This window comes from Hylobates moloch, unplaced genomic scaffold (genome assembly GCF_009828535.3).
Source record: "Hylobates moloch isolate HMO894 unplaced genomic scaffold, HMol_V3 SCAFFOLD_5, whole genome shotgun sequence".
Classification (NCBI taxonomy): Eukaryota; Metazoa; Chordata; class Mammalia; order Primates; family Hylobatidae; genus Hylobates; species Hylobates moloch.
Window position 1 is genome coordinate 26,017,082 of NW_026652280.1, and position 27,294 is coordinate 26,044,375.

The following is a 27,294-nucleotide window of genomic DNA, read 5'->3' on the forward strand; positions in this document are numbered from 1 at the left end:
TGATGACATTCCACCATTGTAATTTGTTTCTGCCCCACCCTAACTGATCAATGTACTTTGTAATCTCGCCCACCCTTAAGAAGGTTCTTTGTAATTCTCCCCACCCTTGAGAATGCACTTTGTGAGATCCACTACCTGCCCCCAAAACATTGCTCCTAACTCCACTGCCTATCCCAAAACCTATAAGAACTGATGATAATCCACCACCCTTTGCTGACTCCTTTTTTGGATTCAGCCCGCCTGCACCCAGGTGAAATAAACAGCCTTGTTGCTCACACAAAGCCTGTTTGATGGTCTCTTCACACGGACACATGAGACAACTAAAATATGGGTAATCACAGTTAGTGTTTATCATAATCTTTTATATTGATTTTGGAAAATAATTTTGTTAATATTAATAAGTGATTATTTATGATATGAAAGTTTTATTTACACTGTAATTGTTTTGAAGATTTTGGGCTTCTATCTGTCAAAACAATCTAAATAGGAAACTTTCCATTTTCTTTCTAAAATGCTCTCAACTTCTCCCTGTGGCCTAGTCTATGCTAGGAAAGCATGGGAGAGGAGAGTTTGTGTGTCAGATCAGCAAAGCAATGCAGCTCAAGCACAGCTATTACTTTCATTCTTCCCAGAGCAAAAACTTGCTCCAAAGATAGAATAGGTTGCCTCAGGGAGAAGTGAGTTCCACATCTGTGGGATTGTTCAAGCTTCTGAGAGCTGTTCAGATTGATGATAGGCCTAGATGATTTGTAAAGGCCCTGCCATCCCCAATAGTCTATGAGTTTCACGTTTCCAAATGATTGTAGAGCTTGAATGCAGGCTACACGCCAAGTTAAGGGTAAATAGATGTGAGCTGTTAACAAATTAAGCAGCGAAGTGGAATATTGTTTTTGCTGGCAAGCTTTGTCAAGGATAATCTGCTTTAAGAGAATCGAGAGTTGATTCTATTAATGTTCATTGCTTCTCTTTTTAGACAGATTTCCATCTTGTGCTGACCTTCCGAGGTATATTTTCAGGAAAAAATAAGATCGAACTTCTTAGTGGAACAGTCATCTTCCTAGTCTCCAGCCTTTCTTAACTTGCTTAATATATTCACATGCATTTTGCTGGGAGTCTTATTTCTGAGTTAGTCTACAGCTTTTACTACAGCCTTGTAGTGTAATGTGTGTCCAGACCCTGATGAGTGAATAAAGCTTTGTATTCATGGGCCATTCCAAAGGAACTGGCTGGGTTCATCATCTCCCATTCTGCATGTAGTTGGGTCTATGATGTTCTACTCTCCCATAATTTCCTCATCCCTTTGATCACATACCCCCTTTCAGATGAGGAAACTGAATTAGAGCAATTGTGAATGGTCCAAGGTCATGGAGTTAATCAACAGAGAGAACACATCGTGCACATCAGGAGAAAACATCGATAACAGAACCTTCAAAGGTGATTCGTCAAGCTCCTGTCTTGATGCTGACATTTGGCCTTGTGCTTAGCATTTCTGCATGTCTAGCACTCTAGGCATATTTTCCACTCTGCACAAATTGTATTACTGCTGATGCCCACATACTATTACCTGTAGAACGACTAAACAAGTATCATGAATAGCAAAAATCAAATTTGTATGAGAAGGCTCAATTCTCCTGCCAAAAAAAAAAAAAAAAAAGGGAAATTGCCTGTACTGAGAAAGAATTCATTAATATTTTTGTTATTCAAATAAAGAAGCATGATAAAAGAGGCAGAGCCATCAATTTGAAAAAAATTCTCAAATATTTTCTTAGCTTTTTACTTCATTAAAGTAAGCAAGGGAAGAAGCCACAACAAAAGTTGCCATCTTTCAGTGGGATTTATCTATTTGACAGAAAAAAGATCACCAAAGCTATTCAATAATTTATTTCATGAATGCAAATGGGGGATATCTCACCTAATTTGACTTACAGTTGTCTCTATAATTTTATTGTTACTTCATTTTCTCAATGAAAGGTAGTTTTACATTTTTACTCTAGGTAACAAAGTTCATTTTAGAATGAGATACTTGAGCATAATCAAATTCTTAATTTGATTTCTCAGGTGAACAATCATGATAGCATGGAAAGTACTTTTTCCCACGCATGAACTGAAGATAATTCAATGAAGTATAGTTTGACAAATATTTATTGAGTGCCTACTCTGTTTCCAACACTATTACAGGCACATGGTACACAGAAATGTAAGATAGTCATTGTCCTCAAGGAAGTCTGTCTCATGGGGGGATTCGTGGCCTTGTGTTTCTTAAACTCTGAGTCTCTTCAATTTTAATTTTTAGAGACATTTCTGTTTTCAAAGTTGCAATAATTTTTCACCTTGGTTGATGGTGATTGACTTGATGATGTGGGCTCTTTTTTGATTCCATATGAACTTTAAAGTAGTTTTTTTCCAATTCTGTGAAGAAAGTCATTGGTAGCTTGATGGGGATGGCATTGAATCTATAAATTACCTTGGGCAGTATGGCCATTTTCATGATATTGATTCTTCCTACCCATGAGCATGGAATGTTCTTCCATTTGTTTGTATCCTCTTTTATTTCATTGAGCAGTGGTTTGTAGTTCTCCTTGAGGGTTTTTATGGTTTTAGGTCTAACATGTAAGTCTTTAATCCATCTTGAATTAATTTTTGAATAAGGCGTAAGGAAGGGATCCAGTTTCAGCTTTCTACATATGGCTAGCCAGTTTTCCCAGCACCATTTATTAAATAGGCAATCCTTTCCCCATTGCTTGTTTTTGTCAGGTTTGTCAAAGATCAGATAGTTGTAGATATGCAGCATTATTTCTGAGGGCTCTTTTCAGTTCCATTGGTTTATACCTCTGTTTTGGTACCAGTACCATGCTGTTTGGGTTACTATAGCCTTGTTGTATAGTTTGAAGTCAGGTAGGCGTGATCATTAAAAAGTCAGGAAACAACAGGTGCTGGAGAGGATGTGGAAAAATAGGAACACTTTTACACTGTTGATGGGACTGTAAACTAGTTCAACCATTGTGGAAGTCAGTGTGGCGATTCCTCAGGGATCTAGAACTAGAAATACCATTTGACCCAGCCATCCCATTACTGGGTATATACCCAAAGGATTATAAATCATGCTGCTATAAAGACACATGCATATGTATGTTTATTGCGGCACTATTCACAATAGCAAAGACTTGGAACCAACCCAAATGTCCAACAATGATAGATTGGATTAAGAAAATGTGACACATATACACCATGGAATACTATGCAGCCATCAAAAATGATGAGTTCATGTCCTTTGTAGGGACATGGATGAAGCTGGAAACCATCATTCTCAGCAATTCTCAGCAAACTATCGCAAGGACAAAAAACCAAACACCGCATGTTCTCACTCATAGGTGGGAATTGAACAATGAGAACCCATGGACACAGGAAGGGGAACATCACACAGTGGGGACTGTTGTGGGGTCGGGGGAGCAGGGAGGGATAGCATTAGGAGATATACCTAATGTTAAATGACGAGTTAATGGGTGCAGCACACCAACATGGCACATGTATACATATGTAACAAACCTGCACATTGTGCATATGTACCCTAAAACTTAAAGTATAGTAATAATAAAAATAAAATAAAACATGTGAAACAAAATAGCTATCGTCAGACTACAAAAAAAATAAATAAATAAATAAATAAGTAAATAAAAAAAAGAGATGCCAGGACGGCAGAGTTATTCTCTAGGGCCGTGCACCTGACCACTGGACTTGTTAGCCAGGTAGAAGAGAATAATGGATATGAGACAAGTAACAAGCAGCATCTGCCACACTTCAGAGAGCATATACGAATGCCACTTATCCTTTTTCATGTTGGCAGGGCCTTTGCATTTGTCATCTTTATATTTCTGTAAGCTCTCATATCTGGCCCATTGTTAAGTACATAATAATTAATTTCCTGTTTTTTAATACAAATTTGAAAGTATAAAAGCTTTAACATTTTCTTCCCAAATCAGCCTTAAAAAATGGTTTCAATAGGTTGACAATCAGAAGAAAAGAATAAGAGAAGCAGAAGAAATCTCTGTTCAATTTATAGTGTTTTTACTGTGGGCTATGGTTGCAAAAATTTTATCTAGGTTGGAATTCTCTAATGACCACAACCAGCTCAGATGTACAGGCCAATTTAAAACCAATGTTCACAAATTGTAAAATAGTTGGAAACACACATTAAGAAAGATTGGTTCTGTGGTTTTAAATTTAGTTAGTTCCTAGATAACAAATGTATGGATTTTTAACTAGTCATATGGCTTCAAGAAAATAAAGCAAGACAATCTCCTTGCAAATCACATAAAACAGAAATGTCTTGGTTTGAATTATCAACCTTAGGGCTTCATCACCGTGTAAGTTTCAACGCTTATTGTTTTTTAACAGCAGTGTTTTCTTGCAAACTTCTACTTGAGATATTTATGACAATGCTCTGGTAGTTTCTTTAATGGGGTTTCAACATTTGCAAGTGGCGAATGAGAACCACACATGCTGCCTGATTTTTGAGCTATGGTCTCTGAACAAAACCAGATAAATTCGCTTTATACTCATCCTGCCTTAAGAATTCCTACTTTCTCATTACCAGCCATGGCTAAGCATGCCTGTGGCCAGGCAATGCTTGTTTTGCATTCAGGGGCCACTAGAGCAAGAGCTCCTTTTAAGCTATGGCAAAGTAAAAGAAAAGTGAGCTGTTATTGAATCACAGTTAAGTGATCTTGGAATTTCAGGGGTGGAAAAAAACATGAACCACACAAAACTAGAAAATTTTCCCTTGAAAGGGAATCATATGGAAAGTTTGGGGATAATTTATATAATGGAAAAAAAATTCACTGGGCCTGAGATACTTAAATTTTAGGGTAAAATGTAAAATATCTGTTCAACTTGACTAGGCAAAATTCCCCTGGCAAACATTGAATTCTAGCTTGTGTCTTTCGAAGGTCAGCTATTACCTGGACGCCACACTTAACATTTATATTTTTAAAGTTAAAACAAATTAAATTGGTAGGAACATTGAAATATGACTTTCTAGGAAAGCCCATTGTCTCATTGGGAGTTGTAGGAGGATTTCCCTAGATTTTCATTACTATGAAGAGTCTTTTCCTAGATTTTTCTTATTATGTGGTTCATGAAAACATGGAACAAAGCTTATTTAGGTTTTAGACTTAGAGTTTCATACATTCATTTTTAACAAATATGGAATGCCTGTTAAGTGCTAAGTCTGTTCTAGTCACTGGGAACGCAATAGTTAACAGAAGAAACAATATCCCTGCTAGTAAATAGTGCAATGTATTAGAAGGTAAAATGCACTACGTAAATGAAAAACTAAAAAAAGGAAAACAAGAATGGTAGAAGGATAATGTCAATGATGACGGCAATTTTTTGAAAGATGGTAAAGGCCTCTTTGAGAAGATGATATTGGAGCAAAGACTTGCAGGAAATGAGGGAATGTTATATCTGAGAGAAGATCATTCCTGTATGGGTGTACAACAGGCTAAGTATCACTGAAGGAACATCAAGGACATCAATGTCGTTGGAGTTGGTATTGGAAGACAGTACAGGAGGAAAAGTCAGCAAGGTTAAGAAGGCTCTATCACCAAGAGCCTTGTGGGCCACCGAAAGGTCTTTAGTCTGTACTCTCAGTGAAGTGGGCAGCCATTGGAAGCTGATGAGCAGAGGAAAGATGTAATTTTCCTTGTGTTTTAAGAGAGTCGCTCTGATTATGTGAGAATAAACTGAAGGTAATTGATAACTTCGGTATCAAGCAAGGAGACCTGTTAGGAGTCTATTGTTACGTTGCAGGTAAGAGAAGATGATAGCTTGGAAAACTGATGAGAAATTGTCAAAGTTTGAATATATGTTTAAAGTGGATTTAAGGAAATATGCTGGTGCATTGCATGTTGAGACTAGGAGAAGAAGAAGAGTCAAAGATGAATCCAAGACATGGGACTTGATGATTGCACAGAGATATATTTATTTATTCTTACCTATGTAAATGCCAAAACAGAGATGACAAAGCCTATGGATAGGTCAAGTTTGTGGGAAAACAGTCAAAACATCTCCTGTACATGTGCAGTTTGGAATTAGACATCCAACTGAAGATGCTGAAGATGAAATTGCATACATAATTATGGAGTTCAAGAGAAAGACTAGGCTGAAAATAGAAAGTTGAGCTCTAAGTCTGCATTCCAATAAATGACAAATTTATAAAGGTCAATTTTTGGCCTCAACTGAGCAGTATAATAATTCTAGGAGATTTTCCACTTTTGGAAATCAAATCTATTGCAACATTCACATTTATTCATGCTTCATTCACTCAACAAATAATGACTAAACATTGTCCACATACTTGGGAGTGTACTTATACATGTATTATGCTCTCATGGGGTTCGTGGGCAAGAAAGGGAATGAGAGAAGAGCCAGATTGTCCCAACACATGGTGGTAAGTGCATGTTATGGGCAGCGGAGTGTTGTATGGGGTACAGAGCAGTGGCACTTCACACAGTTAAGAAGTTAGGGAAAGCCTCTGAGAAGAAGTCATTTATTAAGTGAGGTCTTAAGGATGAGAAGAAAATAGAAATGTAAAGACAGAGGGGAAAACTATTTTAAGCAGATGAGTACAATCTGTGCAGGCGTTTACTACCAAGGAGAAAAGCATTGTATTTGAGAAAATGAATTTTTTTCTTTCTTGGACATACTAACGTTGTCTAAGAGGTGGAGTTGCAAGTGGATGGGGTCAGAAGAACTAAGTCCATGGAGGGCCTATTTAGGGTATTTAAGCTTTAAGCTAAAATAAAAATAAAAGCAATACAAAATACAAAAGAAGTGTTTTATCCATTCAGTGTCCACCAAACAATCTGAGATTTTTCTCACTGAAATTAGGTTAACCATTTTCCATGTTTTGAACAAATTTTCCTATGAGATTAATACCAATTTATTATTTTATTATACTTGGTATACATACCTACTTTTATTAATGCATCTGTGTTACTTGGTGTCTAATCCCTAGTTCAGGTTTGATGCACACACAGAGATGATTCTAAAGATCTGCAAAACCCCAAATCATACTTGTTTAGATTGCTGAGAAATCAGAACTCTGATGTTTTTTAGATATCTGCAAATCTTGAAAAATCAATTAGCAAACATCAAATGTCAGAGACCTATCTGTTGTACATACTGGGTATGAAAATGAAACAAGGTTTTTCAAAATTTCAAACAGCCCAGTTTCCTACCACCTGTTAATAGCAAATATTGGAACACACAGCCAAAGTTGAGTATCCAGTAACATAATGATAGTTCATGATACCTTAGGAGGTCTTTGCCAGAAATGTGTTGAATGGAATCTCTTGGAAGACCAACAAGTGGAATAATGGAAGAAAGACATGACAGGGATAAAACCCATGAAAGGAAGCAAGTGTAGAAGTTAATGCAACAAATCTGTTGTAGAAAAGGGAGGTGAGAAGACCAAAGGTTGATGGACAAATTTTAATTCAAGGTCAAGATGGTGAAACTTGGTCTCAGAAGCCATCTGGTACCTGAGAGTAGCTGCTAAAGTGAAACTAAATGGTTCAAACTGCCTTTCCAACCAAATGTAGCTGGATCCCTTCACACTCAGCCACAAGCATAGGCAAATGTCACACACAGTGACAAGCTACTAACGTCTTCCCAGATAACCCAAAGGTTTCAAGATAATTTGCAGGTAGTGAAATCTAGTGAATAAAATTCTGTTCTTCCTGAATTCAATAATATGGTGTCATTCATTGTAAGGTCAAAATTGGCTGTGGGTAAAAAATGGCATAATCTCACTCAACCTAACAGTGAGATTTCTTCTCCGTATTCAAGATAGTTAATATGTTAACATATGACTTTTATGTTATAATATCAAAATAGAAAAATATTCTTACAGAGCAATTAAGCAATTCACTTATTCAGTCGAGTTTAATTGTTTTGTCTTCTAACTTTTGGTGCTCCCTTAAAAAAGTTTTATTTTTACTATTTATTGGTACATAATAGGTATATATATTTATGGGGTACACGAGATATTTTGATACACGCATACAGTGTGTAATAATCACATCAGGGTAAATTGGGCCTTCATCACCTCAATTGTTTATTTCTCTGTGTTACAAACATTACAATTATACTCTTGTAGTTATTTTAAAAAGTACAATAAGTTCTTGTTAGATGTAGTTACCCTATTGTGCTATCAAATACTAGATATTATTCATTCTATGTAACTATATTTTTGTACTCATTAACTATCTGCACTTTCCTCACTCTACTACCCTTCCCAGATTCTGATAACCATCATTCTATTCTCTAACTCCAAGAGTTCAATTGTTTTACTTTTTAGCTCCCACAAATGAGTGATATTATGTGAAGTTTGTCTTTCTGTGCTTGGCTTATTTCACATAACGTAGTATCAGCCAGTTCCATCCATGTTGTTGCAAATGACAGGATCTCATTCTTTTTTATGGCCGAATAGTATTCCATTGTGTAAATGTACCATGTTTTCTTTATCCATTCATCTATTAATGGACACTTAGGTTGATTCCAAATCTTGGCTATTGTGAATAGTGCTGCAGTAAACATGGGAGTGCAGATAACTAATCAAAATTATGATGAGATATCATCTCACTCCAATTAAAATGGTTTTATCCAAAAGATAGGCAATAATGAATGCTGGTGAGAATGTAGAGAAAAGGGAACCCTCATACACTGTTGGGAATGTAAATTTGTATAGCCACTATGAAGAAGAGTATGGAGGTTCCTTGAAAAGCTAAAAATAGAACTACAATGTGATTTGGCAGTCTCACTGCTAGACATATAACCCAAAGAAAGGAAATCAGTATATTAATGCCCCATCTTTATATCAGTTTCTATTACACAGTTCAACAAATGGTCTCAAGAGAGTTTCAGGGGAATTTAAATAAATAACAGGCTGAAGTGATGGGTTCTTTTTGTGGATCAAGATTGTCTGAAATTTGCAATTTTCTATGAGTATTGTAAAGTTTCCTATCAAGGCCAAAAATTCCCATTTATCCAAGAGGGTCAAAATAGCTACATTTTAAGGAGATAGTGCATAAAATTTGGGAAAATCTTACATTTTAAGCAGAATGTTATATCTACGTGTGTTTTTACTTTTTGGATCCCTAAACTAGTGAAGAGGATTGGAGAACAGTCAAGTTCGCCATAGGAAGAAATAATGTCAGACCAATCTAATTTTCTTTTGTGACAGAGTCACTAGCTTTGTAGATGGGAAAAGCAATAGGTGTAATATATCTTTCCCTCAGGAAGGCTTTGACTTTGCTCCCCAAGACATGCTCATAAACAAGCCAGAAAAGTGTGGTTGTTTATTTATGTCAGATGTCAGTTGTGTGGCAGTTCAAGAGACTACTTATGAATGATTCAGAGTCAACATATGGGAGCCCATTTAGTGTCTCTCCAAGTTTGGCTGCAGTTCAAAATGTAGAACAATGGCACATCATACTCTCTTAGAATTCAGAATGATTTGCTGATGACTTAGAAAAATGATCGACCTTAACTTCAGTTGATGGAGTTTGAGCAGAATGAATTCAATTATTTTTGGAATAATAGCTTTATGAAAATAGAGGGGAAGAGTTATTTTAAGGAGAGAAATGGAGAAAAATCTTTAGTTTAATTGTCTCTCTTCAAAAGATATGCTTACCTCCTAACTCTTCGTAACTGTGAATGTGACCTTATTGGATATTCAGATATAACTAAGTTAATATAAAGTTATTAGGATAAACTCTAATTCAATATGACTACTGTCATGTGATGACAGAGACGCCCAGGGAAAAACGCCGTATAATGGCACAGGGAGAGACTGGAGTGATGCAGCTGCAAGTCAAGGAACGCCAAGGTTTGACAAGCATCATCAGAAGCTAAAAAAAGGCAAAAAAGAGATCTGCCCAGAGTCTCGGAGCAGTGCCCTACTGACACATTAATTTCAGACTTCTGGTCTCCATAACTATGGGAGAATAAATTTTTGTTATTTTAAACTGCCTAATATTTGGTACTTTGTTACAGTAGTCTTAAGAAACTAATGCAATGACCCAGAGCAGATGTACCACCAAATGAAGTCGTGGGTATGAGGATGCATCGATGAAACAACAGAGATCTAGGAGTGATCCAGGACCAATTATTTATTATCTATGACAATAGACCAAACGTTGCACTCGAATAGACCTTAGTTTTCTGCACTTTATAAAGGGGAGATGCTGGAGTATAATGTAATTAGATCACATTTTCATAAACAGTATTCTGTTCGGTGTATCCTTCTCCAGAAAACAAATGCTTACCTTTATAAAATTTTGCATAACATTTTAGGCACTGCACAGCCCTTTTGCAGCCCAGCACATGGTCCCCAGTTTAGATCCTCTGCATGAAACCATGCTGCCTTAGAAGCAAGCCACACTGTGGTGATAGTCTCTATCATCTTCTCATGGCAGGAATGACCAGTAAACTAACAGGAAGAAACAGAGTCCTTAATATATTTAATCTTCTGCCTTTTGCCACCTCTCCAACCAGATGTATTGTCCAAGGTCCTGGACAAGTTCTATATTCACTACAAAGCTTTTCTTTGTACTGTTTTACTGCCCTATCTTTAATATTTATTATTAGAACTTCATGGTATAACCCTTGATTACTTGTATCTTCAGGAATTGTTTAATGTTTTCCTTGCTTATGCAGATAGAATATGAAATATGGCTCCTTGAATGATGAAAGGATGGTAAGGATGAAAAAGCAAAAACCACACACACATACACACACACACACACACACACACACACACACACACACGCTGCGAAACCCTCACACCCATAGTCATTCATTATGGGAACCCCTGCTGAGGATTTCAGTTCTAGCTTTGGTCTTCCTAAATATCAATGTATGGTAGGGGGTGGTAAATATTTCCTTCCTTATTCGAATGAGAAGTGCAGAGATAGGGATGGAGGAAAGGAGAGAGGGGAAGAAAAGAGTGAGCTTGTATATTGTGATTAATTATTATCTGTAAACTTCAAGACAGACAAAATGAAATATGTGGACACACTTTAAGGGGGAAGGAGGAGGGTTATAAAAATCACCCTCATCGGCCTGGTGTGGTGGCTCAGGCTTGTAATCCCAGCACTTTGGGAAGCCGAGGCAGGTGGATCACCAGGTCAGGAGAACAAGACCATCCTGGCTAACATGGTGAAACCCTGTCTCTACTAAAAATACAAAATAAAAAAAAAAAAAAAACTAGCCGGGCGCGGTGATGGGCGCCTGTAGTCCCAACTACTCAGGAGGCTGAAGCAAGAGAATGGCGTGAACCCGGGAGGCGGAGCTTGCAGTGAGCCCAGATTGCACCACTGCACTCCAGCCTGGGGGACAGAGCGAAAAAAAAAAAAAAAAATTCACCCTCATTGTTGTTAGCTTAACATTTTTTAATTGAATTATGGATCAACATTACACATAAGCTTTAACAACAGGTTTGATAGCCACCAGTGTGGATGATGAGAACACAGGTTCACCGCTGAAGTCCTTTCAAAGCACCAGCCACATAAGAAAAATCATTACACTCTCAAAAGTAACAACGCCAAAACAAAGTCTCAAAGATTGAGCAGATAATTCCATGGAGGCCTATTCAGAGCACCTCCTTCAGTTATAGTCAATTTCCTTCCACATGATGTTTATTTCTTTGTGAGATATTTATAGCCCTCATACCAAAAGTCCATTGAACATCTATGCCATTGATACAGTAACATAAAGCAGATTTATATATTCAGCTTGTCTAATACTCTATTGGGAAAGGAAGGCATTGCTCAACATAATAGCCTCCATTCTTAAGAGATACTCATTTTAAAATGTTGTCTTATAAATACAAGATGAGTTGAAACTTGTGTGCTCTAAATATTTTAAGGGATTTATGTTTGCATTCACTGACCTTTTAATCAAACTTCAATGCATTGCTACCACTGCAGAGGTTTCAGGAAGAAAAATATTACTTGTGGTTTTCAAAGTTAAAAGTTTTCTAGTAGAAAGGAAGTCTAAAAAGTTCTTAAAAGAGGATATTATGAACATATTGTCAGACTTGTTATTATTTGTAGAAAATATTCATACATTAAATTATAGTGTGGATTTAAAAAAACTTTCTTATTGCTTTATCTTGAATACTTTATGAAAGAACTGTAAATTTGCATGTCTGCATTTGTGTGTTGTTAAAAATATGTAATATCTTACCTGCCTGGCCTCTGTTTGCATATTTTATTTTTATTTGATGTATTTCAGTTTCTAAAATATTGGCAGTGTCTTCAAGAACTAGAACATCTGGGACTGGGCATGGTGGCTCAAATCTGTAATGCAGACACTTTGGGATGTCAAGGTGGGCAGATGACTTGAGCCCAGGAGTTCAAGACCAGCCTGGGCAAGATATCTCCAAAAAAAAAAAAAAAAAAAAAATAGAAACCCTGTGTCTACAAAAGCCTGTATCTAAAAAAAAAAAAAAAGAAAAAAGAAAAAATTAACCCGGTGCGGTAATGCACACCTATAGTCCCAGACACTCAGGAGGCTGAAGCAGGAGGATCGTTTGAGCCTGGGAAATTGAGGCTGCAGTGAGCAGTGATTGTGCCACCGCACTCCATCCTGGGCAACAGAGTGAAAGCCTGTTAAAAAAAAAAAAAAAGCCTGGCATACATTGTAGTTGGATCTTACTCCGTTGATCATTTGCTCCCTTGTGATTCATTCTTACTTCCTATCCACTGCACTTTCCCCTCAACTAGAAACCTATTTTCTGTATTCCCCAAATAACATAATCCTGAGTTTTGAACCATTTTCTCTTTCTCTTCACCTCCAGACTTCTTGAAGGAATAGCTCATACATTGGTTCCACTTTCTCAGCATCCATTTATTCCTCAACCCATTATAATCTGAACCCAGTCTCCAACCACTGCCTGCAATCTCTCTTCTTCCAGTCCATAATAACAAAATATATTAATGGCATTTTGTTTATTTTGTTGGCTTTGTCAATGCATTGAGTCATAGGTAAGCAAATTTGGGTGAACATAGATATTGCCATATATAATGTTTTCAAAATTTTTTAAGCAATGAAACTTTCTTAAATGTTATTCAGATGCCCAATATAGACGTGCGGCTGACATAACTGAACTGAGATGGGGCTACATTGTACTAATTAGAAATATATTTGAATGCCAGTTTTAAAAATTCCTGACTTATAAAGGTTTTAAAAGCAAGGAAATCATTTTTGTAATTACATAACAAGATTGAGTTAGGTTGCCACTGATAGTGGTTTAGCTTCTGTTGTTCTTGAACTGGTAATGAAAATGGTGATGCCGCCATAAGCACTGGGTCCACTGTTCAAAGCAAAAAGCTGGTAGAAGATAAGAAAGGAGTGGAGAGTCACTCTACTTGACCTCATTAATACCAGGAAAGCAAAACCTTTCCTAGAAGTCCTTCCTGCAGTCAGCCCTTTAAATGCAGAAGAATTTAGTTGGCCGACCCTAGCTCCGAGGCAGCCTGAGAGAGAACAGGCCTGTCATAATGGGCCAGATGAGTTGTGATTCATTGCTTGGGGACAGAAGAACTCTGAACAAGATCAAGGTTCTATCAGTGATAAATAAGGGAGGCTAAGGTATCGAGGAACTATCTAATGTTATTTACACTACCTACTTTCTAATCTGCCTCATCTACTTACCTTCCTCTTTCTCTTCCTGTAATCTTATTGCATGGAAGAAATTTTTTGATGAAGACAATTGTCTATTTTTCTTAAAATCATTTTTTTTAGCTAGTGGTATGTCTTGAACACTTTCCTAATAGTTTATTGAGATAAAGTCATAACATTTTTTTTTCTTTCTTCACTACCCTCACTCATTGCCCCATTGGGATTGACTGCAAATTGCAATTTTCTGTAGAAAGAATCAGTAATCCTTTCTACACAGTGGCTTTGGTGATTTCAAAACTTTAAGAACATTTAAAATATTCAAGTTCTTTCCTCTAAAAACTGGTGACTTTCTGCTGCTGAGCTCCTGAAAGTTTTTGAGAAGAAAGTTGAGAGGTTGAAAATGGTGCTGTGTTTATTTGAATATCTAAAAGGTAAACTCCAAGCTACTTATCTGAAAACAAATATTCTCTGAAACCTGCAGAGTAAAGAAGTATAACTTGACATTTCTTCTGCAAGAAAAAAACAAGAAGATGGTGACTTTCAAGATCTCAGTCAATGACTAAAGCTCTGTGACCACAGTGAGGTACAGTGTCTGAACTAAATGTTTTCCTTAAATATTTTAGTAATTTAGAACTGATATTCTATGTATATCATGAAATAGAAAGACCAGATAAGCTATAATATGAAAGCAATATAATTCAAATTAAATGGAAGAACACATAATAAAATACAAAACTTCTCAAAAAAATCTCCATTATGCCTGTTTGTAGCAGTATATATTCCTAACTGTATTAATGTATAATAGTTAATACAAATCATAAAGCATATAAAAATTAATGTAATTTAGTATTCTCTTTGGTAATAATATCATTTGTTGAGTAGTTAACAAAATTATAAGTGCAAGTTCAGAACATTTTAGGTTCTGTTTAAAAAAAAAAAAAAAGCAAACACAGATACTCATTATTCTTGGTATTATGTGTTCAGCACATTACTGCGGTAACCAGGGCAGTAATGTCAAGACAAAGGTCGGGGTTGGCTTTAAGAAAGAAGCCTGAGAACCGGAACTACATAGAGGCCAGAATATCAGTGTCTACATGCTAAAGGCAATTTGCAGGAACAAGTACCAGGAGCAGATCAACAAAACAAATAAGATCAACGAAACAAATAAGGAAGGTGGTTTTATGAACCCAGAAGGTCAGTGGTTATGAGTCGTGGTGCCACTTTATTCAACCTTATCTGCTTGGAAGTTTTTCTCCCACACCATTAAACCCCTCACTGAACCAAACTTTTGTACAGACTGCAGCCAAGAAGGGCTGTATTATGGCTTTCTTGGACCTCTTCATCCACAAAAATATTACAAATTGTTTTTCATGACTTAATGTTCTAATTGTGTTTTCTTAGATTCTGTATTTGTCTATTTGGCATCGATTCTTCACAGGGCCAATACTGAATTTATAATATTTTATTATTATCTATATTCTTGTTGCTCTGGCATTTGGGAGCCTTGTAGACCACAGAGAAACTCCTCCCAGGGCTAGCTAATTCCTAAAGGTAATAACAATTTGCCTATGAATGCAGGCCTTTCATATGCAAACCAACCAATCCATTAATTACTTTCTTATCTAACTCTCACACACTAAGCCAATGTTTGCCCTGCCTTAAATTATCCCAGGGCCAAGTATCCCCCAAATGGAGGCCATCCCTTAGCCCAAAGCCCAGCCAGAATTTTTAAAGCAAGCCCTGTTCTAAACTGTTTGCTCTGCCCTGTTTTTCCTATGGAAAGCCCAATAAAGCCTGTGGTCTAATGCTTTCTCTTTGCTCCTTTCTGCCTTCTGACAGACACCCATGCCTTCTCTGTGTCCCTGCATAGCATGAGCTGTCCCCTCTCTGGGACCTTTGAGTATGATAAACTTCTTTCTTCCAAACCTCCTTCTCATTTCCTCCTATGAATACACAGTCTTTACCAACCATATCATATACAACATTTACATTCTCAGAATACTGAGTTGGAATAAATATATTGACATTATGCATTAAAACATTTAAAAATCTGTAAGTTCTTTTTCTTTCTGATTTTAAAGGAAATTAAAATGTTCTTATAGTTCCCTAAAAGTATCATGGGCCTTTGACAGTAGATCACGTCTCCCTAGTGGATAAGTTGACTGTGGAGTCAGAGATGGCTTGCTTTGGCTGACATCCTTGTAAGCTCTTGAGAAACTGAATTAGAAACAGACAATGGTCAGTCTATGTGAAATAAACAGGACTCTGGCCCACAGACTCTGCAGCAACCATTGCAGGAAACCAGTTACAATCTCTTAAGATTGGTCCGGAATGGTCACGATTTGGTCAACAACTGCCAGCCTCCTTATTTTTCATCTTTTTTTTTTTCTTTTTTTCCAGTTCAGAACCAACCAGAGAAAGCTAAACGTGATCCCCAAACCAATCACATAAGATGTCTCACTCTTTGCTAGCCTACCTCCATTGACTCCAGTGCTGTCATGACAATGACCTCAATTAAAACATGCCTTAACACCTTTCCTTTTCTTCACTCTAAAGCTTCCCCACTGCTTTGTCTGCCTTTCAGCATCTGCCAAGTTGAAGTGGTGGCGTGGATGCCCTTACTGTAGCAAGCTCTGAATACATAGCTTCTGTTTGTTCTCATTTGGATGGTCTTTATTTCCACACGCCCTATCTTCCTTGAGGTTTTTAGTTAGGACACTTTCTTCCCACTGGAAGCCATCTGTCCTGTACATCTTCTAAAGAAAATGTTTATAGTGTGTTCCAGGATGAAAAACAGATAATCCAATGAGTTTATCTATAAAAATGTAAAAATACAAAATTTCTAAATGTCTATGCTTGTTTTTTCAGACAAAATTCTTATGTGAAAGCCAGAAACACAGGAATCTCATTTTCTAAATATTTTCTTTATCCTAAGAAAACACAAAAAAGTGAATAGAGTTAAGTGTAGACTAGCAGACCCAGCACAAGTATCACCTGGGACCAAGTTAGAAATGCAAAATTTTGGCTCCCACTGCAGACCTACTCTGGAGATCTGATGTACTTTGAGAACCATGGCTCTGAAGCAGACTATCCTGGACAGGCTCTTGAAATTCTCTGAGGCTTACTTTCTTCATATATATATATACAATGTAGTTACGAATTCTTTGTTTCCAAATTTAAAGGTTTGTTGTGAGTATCAAGTTATTAATGTCCTGAATACATGTTTTCATGATGCTTTCTCTGAAGAAAGAAAAGATGAACTCTGCTATATAATATTTTTAAAGTCTTTAAGAGAGGAGTTGGGTTTTATTTTAGACAAGCAGTTGAAGGTAGGTGGGATTTAAATTAGTTTTAAAAAGGGAAATGACATTCTAGTTGAGGAGAAAGGAGATTGTCAATCACTGTGCCTCCTTCCTAGCTCTTCAAATATGGCTAGCTCCAGACTGCATATGACGATGATCCTAAAGTTGAGTCCCAGAAGCTACAGTGGGTGAGTCACTTATACATAACACTTATTAGGTCAGCCACTTAATAGCTGTGTTTCATTGAACAAATTTTTCATCCTGCTTGAAATTTCATCTTCTTATCTGTCAAATGAGAATAGGAGTGTGTATTAGGCTATACAAGAAGCATGGCTGGAGAGGCCTCAGGAAACTTACAATCATGGGAGAAGGCGAAGTGGAGGCATGTCTTACATGGCTGGAGCAGGAGAAAGAGAGGGAATGGGGAGGTGCTATACACTTTTAAACAATCAGATCTTGTGAGAACTCACTATCATGAGAATAGCATAGGGGGAAATCTGCCCCCATGATCCAGTCACCTCCCACCTCCCACCAGGTCCCTCCTCTAACACTGGGGATTACAGTTCAACATGAGATTTGGGTGGGGACACAAGTAAAAACCATATCAGAGTGAAAATATTTACTTCACAGTGTGGCTATAAGCAGTAATTGAGATCGCTTATATAACACGTTCTTCCCAAGAAATATTAGCAGAAAGGATAAGAATAAGATATTAAATCATTTTTTTCTGTTACACTGATCTATGCAACTGTAATTTGACTTAAGTTCCTCTCAGATGGCATATGGGACTATTCTTATTGTTGAGTTGCATCAATAATTAGCTCCCATGTTGACTCTGGTATCTGCGATTACTCTCTCCTTTTTTTAGAATACTTTGCCTTTGATAATTGCCGTGCTAATAAGTATCAAGGAATATTTGAGCCCACTAGTCAGGCTGTTCTTTTTGTTGCCACTGATGTCCACACAGGGGTGTTGACACCCAAGACTGATGGCACAGATATTTGTTCAAAGATACTGATGTTTAATGTGGAGGTGCTACAAGGGTGGCCACCAATATAGTCACCATCCTAATGTTGCTGTTTCAGTGACATCTTCATCACCACTACCAATGTTGTAATTGCTAATGTCTCACATTCTAAATGTCCTAAAGAAATTGTGGGAAAAAAAGCTTTTTTTTTTTTTTCACTCTTCTTTGACATTCCTTAAACTTGTTATTTGTTCTTGAGGCTATGAGATAGTTTGATTGACATTGCTGTGCTATTTAAAAAATCATGCCATTTCAGCTGGGTACAGGCGTTCACACTTGTGATCCCAGAACTTTGGGAGACTGAGGCAGGCAGATTGCTTGAGCCCAGGAGTATAAGACCAGCCTGTGCAACATGGTGAAATCCTGTCTCTACACAAAAATACAAAAATTAGCTGCGCATGGTGGCCCATGCTTGTAGTCCCAGCTACTCAGGAGGCTAAGGTGGGAGGATCACTTGGGCCCAGAAAGCAGAGGTTGCAGTGAGCTGAGATCATGCCACTGAGCTCTAGCCTAGGTGACACAGTGAGAGCCTGTCTCAAAAAAAAAAAACAAACAAAAAAACCCAAAAAACAAATTATGCCATCTCATCAGTGCTGCTTAATTATTTTCGAACCAAGCTCTGTGTCTCTTATTTATCAGAAGGCCCCTTCTTCCTTAATACAAATGGTGCCTTATGGGTTCTACCTGACTAATTCTCTGAGTTTGCAAAGAAGACCTTGAGTTCTAGACAAAACACAGCCTAAGTTTGGGTTGACACCTCTTATACATGTATTCATAGAAAAAAAATGTGTGTGTGTGTGTGGAGACATTTTAAAGATGTAAAGTCTTATAAGAACAATGTAGTAACAACCCATCATTATCATCATGACTTTAACCTTGGTGTGGTGGACAGACTTTAAGGTGGCATCCATGATCTTTACTTCCTGTTCATGCCATTGTGTAGTCCCAGCCCCTGTGACTTGCTTTTAAACAGTAGAATATGAAAGGTGATGGGCTGCCCCCTCCCATGATTGTTATTACATGAGATTCTATCTTGCTTGAAGACCCACTAGAGCAATTTCCTCTCACTGGTTTTGCAGAAGCAAGCCAACATGAAGTAAGTGGCCATGCTAGAGAAGCCCATATAGTAAAGAACTGTAGGAGCCTGAATAAGCTGAGAGTGACCTCCAGCAAGAAACTATAGCCCTCAGACTTGCAGCCTCAAATAAATGAATTTTACCAAAAACCCAGAGGAGTTTGGAAGTGGCTACTTCTCCATTTGAGCCTCTGCTGAGACCTGGATTGCAGCCCCATGAGATTCTTAGGCAGAGGAAACAGCCAAGCCATGCTCAGATGCCTGACTCACAGAGACTGTGAGATAATAAACTGTGGTTTTAAGTGGCTAACTTGGTAGTAATTTGTTGTACAGCAATAGAAACCTAATACTCCATGTTAAACAAAATATGGGGGGAGTCATTTTATTATGAATGCTTGAATACCCTTCTTACCTAATTTTTTAAAAGCTGTCTTAACCTGTTTTCTACATGCATTTATTATTATGGCTGTAGAGTAGTATAGTTTGCTTTATTACTATTTCCATTACAAAAACAATTAACAGTTTATGCCTGATGGAATTATAATGGTGTATTTTAAGGCATGTGACCTTCATAGTAAAGAATTAGTGATTTCCAGTTAAACATGATTAAGTGAACATATGTTTTTATGTCTGCTTAATCAAACGCACTAAAATAGTAACAAAAAATAAAACAGGCATAAATCTAAACAGAGCTAAAGAACAGGGAAAGTGGCAGTACTAGATAAGGATTCCAATTACAAATTTTGATGTTGGAAATGCAAACGGACAAGTGGCAAGGCAACTGACTTGAAAGAGGGAAGAAAGTTCACATTTAACTGCACATGGAACCCCAGAAATACTTAGGAGTTTAACACAGCAGAAACCTTTGGACATGGGAGCACAGAATAGTATTAAAAATAAGAGGTTCTAAGTCTCAGTAAAAAGCAATTAAGTCCTCTCATGTCCTCATCTCAAGCAACACAATTAACCGCTTCCTGTATTAACAGAAATAGAAGTTTTCTCTACAGAGAGAGTGTATCTTGGGGGTTCTAGATTTGGGGACATAAGCACCTGAAGGCAGGCATGAAGCATAATATTAAAATCAAGACAACAATTCAACACTGATACAGGGGCTTTTAGAATACTTCACCTCCCTAGTTTTCCCAGCTCAGCTCCTGGACAGGGCATAGAGGATGACTCTCTGGAAAAACCAAAAAATCAAAAAGAAACTATCTCTGGACAGTGAGAATTTGAGGATTTACTAATAAAAGAACTCAGCCAGCCAACATTTCTGGGAATTTCATCAGTCAAACAGATCCTTGTTTATATTCACGTATGCAGAGTTTGCATTGAGGATTGTAATGACTCACAGACTCACAAGTGTTCTGTTTCCGGTAATTGTGTACTACGTATTTTGGAATAAGTCTCTTGTTGAGAACACCTAAGAAAGGTAGGCAGAACTTTTAGAAATTATGTTTGAATGCATCAGAGAGCTGCTAAGATAAATGATTATGAGGTCTAAATCCAATCCAGGAACATTTTCAGGACTTCCGGACCCATTTCCTCACAGAGGTTATATTTTGTAGAGGGCCAGATAGTAATTGTTTCTGATTTTGTAGGCCATTTGGTCACTGGCAGAACTGATCAACTCTGCCATTGTAGCACCAAAAGTAGCCATAGACAATATTACATAAATGGATATGGCTGTGTTTCAGTTAAATTTTATTGATAAAAACAGATTTGACGAATGGGCTGTAATTCCCCGACCTCTACTCTAGAAACATTTGTCAGTTATGAATGAGGTGAGCTTTCAATATACTCATAGCACTAGAGGGACAAAATTTAGTGCTAGAGGCCCACAAAGAAGAAGATGTGAGCGGCTTTGGATTGGGACCCTAAAGGGTTGTTCTTTAGAAATAAGAGTAGGCCGGGAGCAGTGGTTCACGCCTGTAATCCCAGCATGTTGGGAGGCAGAGGCAGGCAGATCATGAGGTCATGAGTTCAAGACCAGCCTGACCAACATGGTGAAACCCCATCTCTACTAAAAATACAAAAATTAGCCGGGTGTGGTGGTGTGCACCTGTAATCCCAGCTACTCAGGAGGCTGAGGCAGGAGAATCACTTGAACCCAGGAGGCAGAGGTTACAGTGAGCCAAGATTGCGCCATTGCACCCCAGCCTGGGCGACTGAGTGCGACTTCTCCATCTCAAAAAAAAAGTAAACTAGAAATAGACAAGTCCTTGACAAGATTAAGACCTAGCTTCAATTCATCTCCGTCCCTGATTGGATTAATTTGGTCTTTACTAATAGGTTAACCTAGTCTTCTCAAAGCATACATATATTCTACCAGGATGATAATATGATCTTTCATAGTCTTCTATTAATACTATAGTTTCTTACATATATTCTGAACTATAGGAAGAGACAAGATCAAATGGAACAAAACTAAGAGAAACATCTGACAATAGAGACAGACCCACAGGGAATAACAATTAAATAAGCAGTTTTAAAATATGTTCAAGAAAATAAACAAGTGGAAGAAAAGAAATTGCGGATTGAGAATTTTAGGCTGAGAATTGGAAGTTATAAAGAACTGATAAAATTCTAGAGTGGAAAAATAAATTGAGAACTCAAAGACTGGATTTAACGAGAGAGCAGACACTGATGAATTGGATTAAACTCAGATAGACAAGTGATGAACAATAGAAAAAGGTACATAGGAAACAGAGGACATGGTAAAATCATCTAAAACGTGGGTAATTAGAGCCCCAGAAGAACATAAGAGGGGAGTAAAATGCAAAAATGATATTCGAACAGATAATGACTCAAGTTTTCCCAAACCAACAAAATTGCACCAAACCATGGATTTAAGAATCACTACATAATCCAAATAGTTTTAAAGCAAAACCAAAACAAGAAACCTAAGAATAAATAGTTGGATTATTAAAACCCCAAGCAAAACCAAAACAGAAACCTAAAAATGTTATAGAAAAATTGTAGAAATTCAATTAGAGGAAGTCTAAGTGCAGCTAGAGGGGGGAAAAAAAGAAAAAAAAAGTGATAGCAATAAAACTAACAGCTACTTCTCAACATAAACAATGTAACCTTGAAGACAGTATAACCATATTTGCAAAAAGTGCTCCAAAAATATCACTCTTGACCTAAAATGCAATACCAAGTAAATATTGTATTCTAACAAAGGGCTCAGCAAAATATGATTCACAGGAAAAATCCCGAGTGTTACCTGTTTTTGTAAGCAAAGTTCTTTTGGGGGAACAAACCTAATTATGCTCATTCATTTACCTCTTACATATGAATGCTTTTATGCACTAGAGTAGTTGGAATATTATGACCCCAGTAGCCTAAAAGGTTTACTATTTGGTTCTTTACAGAAAATGCTGACCCTTCTAAAATAAAAATGAAATACGACATTATTAGGAAAAACAAAAAGTCAGAGATTTTTTCATTGGAAAACTTGTTCAAAAGGAAATTTGAAGCTAATAAACAGAAGTAAGAAAAATGAGCAATAAAAATAACAAGTATCAATAAATGAACATTGATACTATAAGTCATAATATTTTGTGGGCTTAAAATGTGTTTAGAATTAAAATATACTGTGGCAAAAACATACAACTTAGGATAGGGTATTTGGAGCTAAATGTAACACCTCTACATTATTTGGTAAGTGATAAAAGTACTAATTTATGTTAAACTTGCTATATCAAAACGCATTTAGCAAAATCTAGAGTAAACACTGAAATAATAGCTTAAAAAACGTGACTACCAAATTAATGAAGTGGAAAAAATGAAATAAAACAAAGAAACAGAAAACTAATCCAAAAGACAGCAAACAAAAGGAGGAAGCAAAGAATCATAGAATAGTCAAGAAAATAAGAAGTAAATAGTGAGGGGAAAATCTTAATCCTAAATATATTTGACAACATTACATTGCATGTGAATAGAAAAAACACCCCAAGTAAAGGTTTGAGTGTTAGATAATATTAAAAAGTTAAAAAGACCAACTATATTCTGACTCTAAAAGCCACACTTTAAATGCAAACAAACAGAGAAATTGATAGTAAGCACACACACAAAAGACTATGCCAAAAAAAAAATAATAATAACGCTAGACAAAAAGACTTGAAGGTAAATTTTTTAATGTACAGAGAGATATTTTGTAATGCTTAATAGTTTATTTCACCAGGAAAGTATAAAACACCATTTAAAAAAACCCCAAAAACAAAGTAAATGGAGACATAGTGGGGAATTTTAACCCACTTCAGCACATGATAGAAGAAGTAGGTCAAATAATTCCTACGGATACGAATTTGGACAACATTACTAACAAATGGTTCAACTGACATATATAGAATGCTACACACAGTAGCACGCAGAATGTGTGTTCACTTTAGGTACATAATAACCATTTACCAAAAATAAACATATGCTGGCCCATGTTGTCTGTCTCTACCAATTAAAATCATATAGAATATATTCTTTGAACATTAAAAAATGTCATTTATTTCCAGTTTTTAAAAATCTACATTTATGTTATACATTATCCATAAGTTTGGCTTTTGCTACATCCCACAAGTCTCAATAAACGCTATGTTTCTTATAATTCAGTGCCAGATATTTTCTAATTTCTATTGTTGTGTCATCCTTCACCTATGAATTATCTATCTAGAAATAAACTTCTTAATTTCCAAACTTAGGGAGCTTTAAAATTTATCGTTTTGTTATTTCACCTGCATTTTACTATGTTTAAAAATATATTCTATATTGTTTTAACCCTTTGAAATTGGTAGAGACAGAATGCTGAGTATAATATCAAGAACTTAGGAAAAATAAAACTGATAGAAAATAGAAGACAGACAATACAATAAATAAGAGCTGATAGTAACATAGAAAATAAAGCTAACATAAACTAAACTGAAAGTTAATTCTTGGGGAAAAAAATGACAACACCCATAAACCCTTAGTAACAGGAAAAAAGGAAAAGATACTAAAAATAGCACTAATGAAAAAGATGAAAAGCTACTAACGATCTTATAGACACCAAAAAATGGTAAAATGTAGTAAATAAATATGAAAGTTTAGAATAAATGGGAAAATTAAAAAGCATATCTTACCAAAACTGAAACTGTAAAAAATCAAAGTTTATATGGTCTGAGAGTTATTAAATAAATTGAATCTGCAATTTAAAACTAAGCATAAAGTGGCTTCATCATTAGCATCAAATTCATGCATACTATTCTACGGAACGGCCAAAAAGAGATGTAATTCCTAAGTCCTTTTAACTTAGTAGAAGTATGGACATTAGACTTGAAAAAATACTTCACAAAAGAGATCTTAAAATGACCAATAAATATAAAAGGGCCTCAAATCATTAATAATCAAGGAAGTGCAGCAAACAGAAGAAAATTTCAGTAAAATTTATATCTATATCTTAGAAGGCAAAAGAGCATACAGCGCTTATAAAATCAAAATACTGTAAAAAATGAACATTCAGAAACTGAGAAGATATTTCAGAGTTTGAAAGATCCTAGCAGAAAACCTTAAAAAAGAAAATGTGGAAGATGAGTTGAAGAAAACATCTTCAAAATCAGAACAAAAAAGAAAAAGCTGAAGAGAATGAGAATGAAAAGAGAAGCCATTCCCCGCCTCCCCCCATGATATCTAACATGAGTTGGATCCTTACTATTCTGAGCCCCTTATTGTGAGGGTCTATGGTTTTTCCATTCTTGTTATGCATGAAAGGTAATATGGAGAGCTATATATATTTTAACCTGCTCAATAATCAGTATGAAGATTTGGGAAAGGTTTCACCAATCAACACTCTTTCATTGAAGGCTGTGTCTTCACTGCCTACAACAGAGGTTTCCAAACTTTTCCAGATTAGCTATTCATTTTCAAATTTTACTCATGTATTTTATGTACCAATATTTGACTACCATGAAATGTTATGTTTGCAATGATAAACTGTAAAATCTATGTAAATTTATACACAATGACTATCAGAGCTCCTGATAGTTATTCCAAAAATACTCATAATAGTAAAGCTCAATTGTTAGAAACATTAAAACCGTATGCAAATTGCTGAATAAAAGACATGTTAACCTCAGTTACATTATGTATAATATGAGGACATCCTGACTCATGGCAGCACTGCAAATATTAAATGGCTCAGCATCATCTTTGTCATTAGTTATTATAAACCTTATTATTATTAATATTGTTATTATCATTTCACATTCAATTGAGCTGATATAATTCTATGCCAGAGCAGGAAAAGTTTAGTTTATCTGACAGAGGCTTCTTGTTGGTAACTGCTCAGTTTCTATTCTGCTTTTTCAAATAATGAAAGAGGTTCACTAGCCCATGTTACCATTTTTGTATATTACTACTAATCTCAATACACCAGCTTGGAAATCACTTGCTAAATAAAGAAAATAAGGAAATCTTAAGATCTACTTTTAAATTGATGATTCATAGAGTTATATCAGAATACTTCTCTTTTTATTACTCCATTTAAATAAAATATAATATGCTTTTAAAGCTGAAGTAAAACATATTCAATAAAAAACCTTGAATAATAGTGGTATTATTTAGGTTGTGATTCAAGTTACAGGTAATTCACATAGATCTCCAGAATCATTTTTCTGCTTCATAATGGATATATAAAGTTATATGCATAAAATATGAGTAAGTTAATGCATCTGATATGGAAGTGGTGTGCTTGGTGTCCCACCAGAATATTTGTGAATAATTTTAAAAGATATTTCATTTTCAAAGCCTCCTCTTAACTGGAGGAAAGGAGAGGGGCTTCAGCTGCAAATAGAGGGACTTAAATTAGTTATGAAGTCAAATGCCCAGATGAGAGGACGATTTACCACGGAAATGGGATTTTTGAGAAACCATCATTTCCAGAGCTTTTACATAATGCTATTCCAGAGGCTAGAGATTTGTATATTCATTCCCCACTCTCAGATCCACCCTTTTGAGTCCTCCAAATACTAACGTATTTACTGGCATTGTGGACGTCATCGCCATATTCTTTCCAATCATTTCATATCGAGGCATGATTCAAACCTCTGGTTTATTTCACTGCAAGTGGACCTTGCTTGAGAGCCATTAGAACACATTTTTGGACCGGTTTATTATGGCTAGTGTTCCATTATTGGAATGTTAAACACAAGAGAGTTATTTATATCCTACTGCTCAAGGTCATCGCCAAGGTCTGATTGCAAAAATTAAAAAAATTGCAACCTCAGGCATAAATGGATTAAGGGAAAAGCCCGACAATTATATCGACTAGCCAACATCATAGGACCCCTGCAATCCAGGCCATCGCAGGCCAAGGTTTTTGAAGGAAGCCCTCAAAGAAAGGAAGACCCTTTTATTATCTGGATTCATGTGAGTTTGCCATTTTGCCATCTGGTGGTTTTCTGCTGTAATTACAACCATTTACCAGTTGACAGGGAAACAATTTCACCACAGACTTAATGAGACAAAGTCTTGTGATTTTGAGAAAAGGGAGGCAGCCATATATAATTATTCCTCTTTCTGTATCTACCTGCTTTTCTGTATAAGAGACATAATAAGAATGCCCAAAGAGAATTCTGATGTCTGTGGCATATACTTACGATTGTAATGATCCTAAAGGAAATCTGAAAGACTGAAGCTGACAGATACTACCATATGCTATAGTTTGAACGTATACCCCAGATCTCATGTGTTGGAAACTTAATCCCCAAATTCATACACTTATAGTATTTGGAAGCAGGGCCTTTGGGAGGTAATTAGGATTCGATAAGGTCATCAAGGTGGGGCTCCCATGGTGGGACTGGTGGCTTTATAAGAAGAGGAGGAGGGAGCTGAGATGGCATACTCTTGCCCTTTCACCTTATGATCCCCTCTGCCATGTTATGATGCAACAAGAGGGCCTTCTTTAAATGCCAGCACCATGCTCTGGGACTTCTCAGCCTCCACAACCATGAACTAAATACACTTAATTTTTCAAAAAAATAAATTGGTCTGTTTGTGGTGTTATGTTACAGCAACAGAAAACAGACTAAAACACCATATTACCGGATGCCACATAGATACTGCTTTCTGATGGTGTGTATGTGTCTCTGGATGTGCAATGGATATTTTTGCATCAAGAAAACGTTTGAGAAAGTGTTCTGACCTACTCTAGGAGAAAACCGAATAATAAGCATAAT

General features: G+C 36.4%; 1 protein-coding gene and 1 long non-coding RNA gene across 9 annotated transcripts in view; one reads left to right on the forward strand and one right to left on the reverse strand.

The window, feature by feature from the left end:
* The window catches only part of LOC116468081 (uncharacterized), a 275,302-nt gene that overhangs the window by 167,473 nt on the left and 80,535 nt on the right, over nt 1-27,294 (forward strand). For 5 of the 8 annotated variants that reach the window (XR_009213457.1, XR_009213458.1, XR_009213456.1 and 2 more), the window contains exon 1: nt 14,061-14,269. The exons of 1 other annotated variant lie outside the window; for it this stretch is intronic. The gene's annotated coding sequence lies outside the window, so the exon portion shown is untranslated. Of the gene's footprint in view, nt 1-13,620; nt 14,270-14,670; nt 14,881-17,104; nt 17,178-27,294 lie in introns of those variants that run through there. 2 more of the 8 variants (XR_004247987.2, XR_009213462.1) reach the window with 2 other exon arrangements.
* LOC116468082 (uncharacterized) lies at nt 10,326-26,202 on the reverse strand. Its single transcript, XR_004247988.1, has 4 exons — nt 26,099-26,202; nt 16,557-16,616; nt 11,954-12,066; nt 10,326-10,492 (listed from the first exon to the last, which is right to left on the reverse strand). It is a non-coding gene; the product is annotated as an uncharacterized LOC116468082 (long non-coding RNA).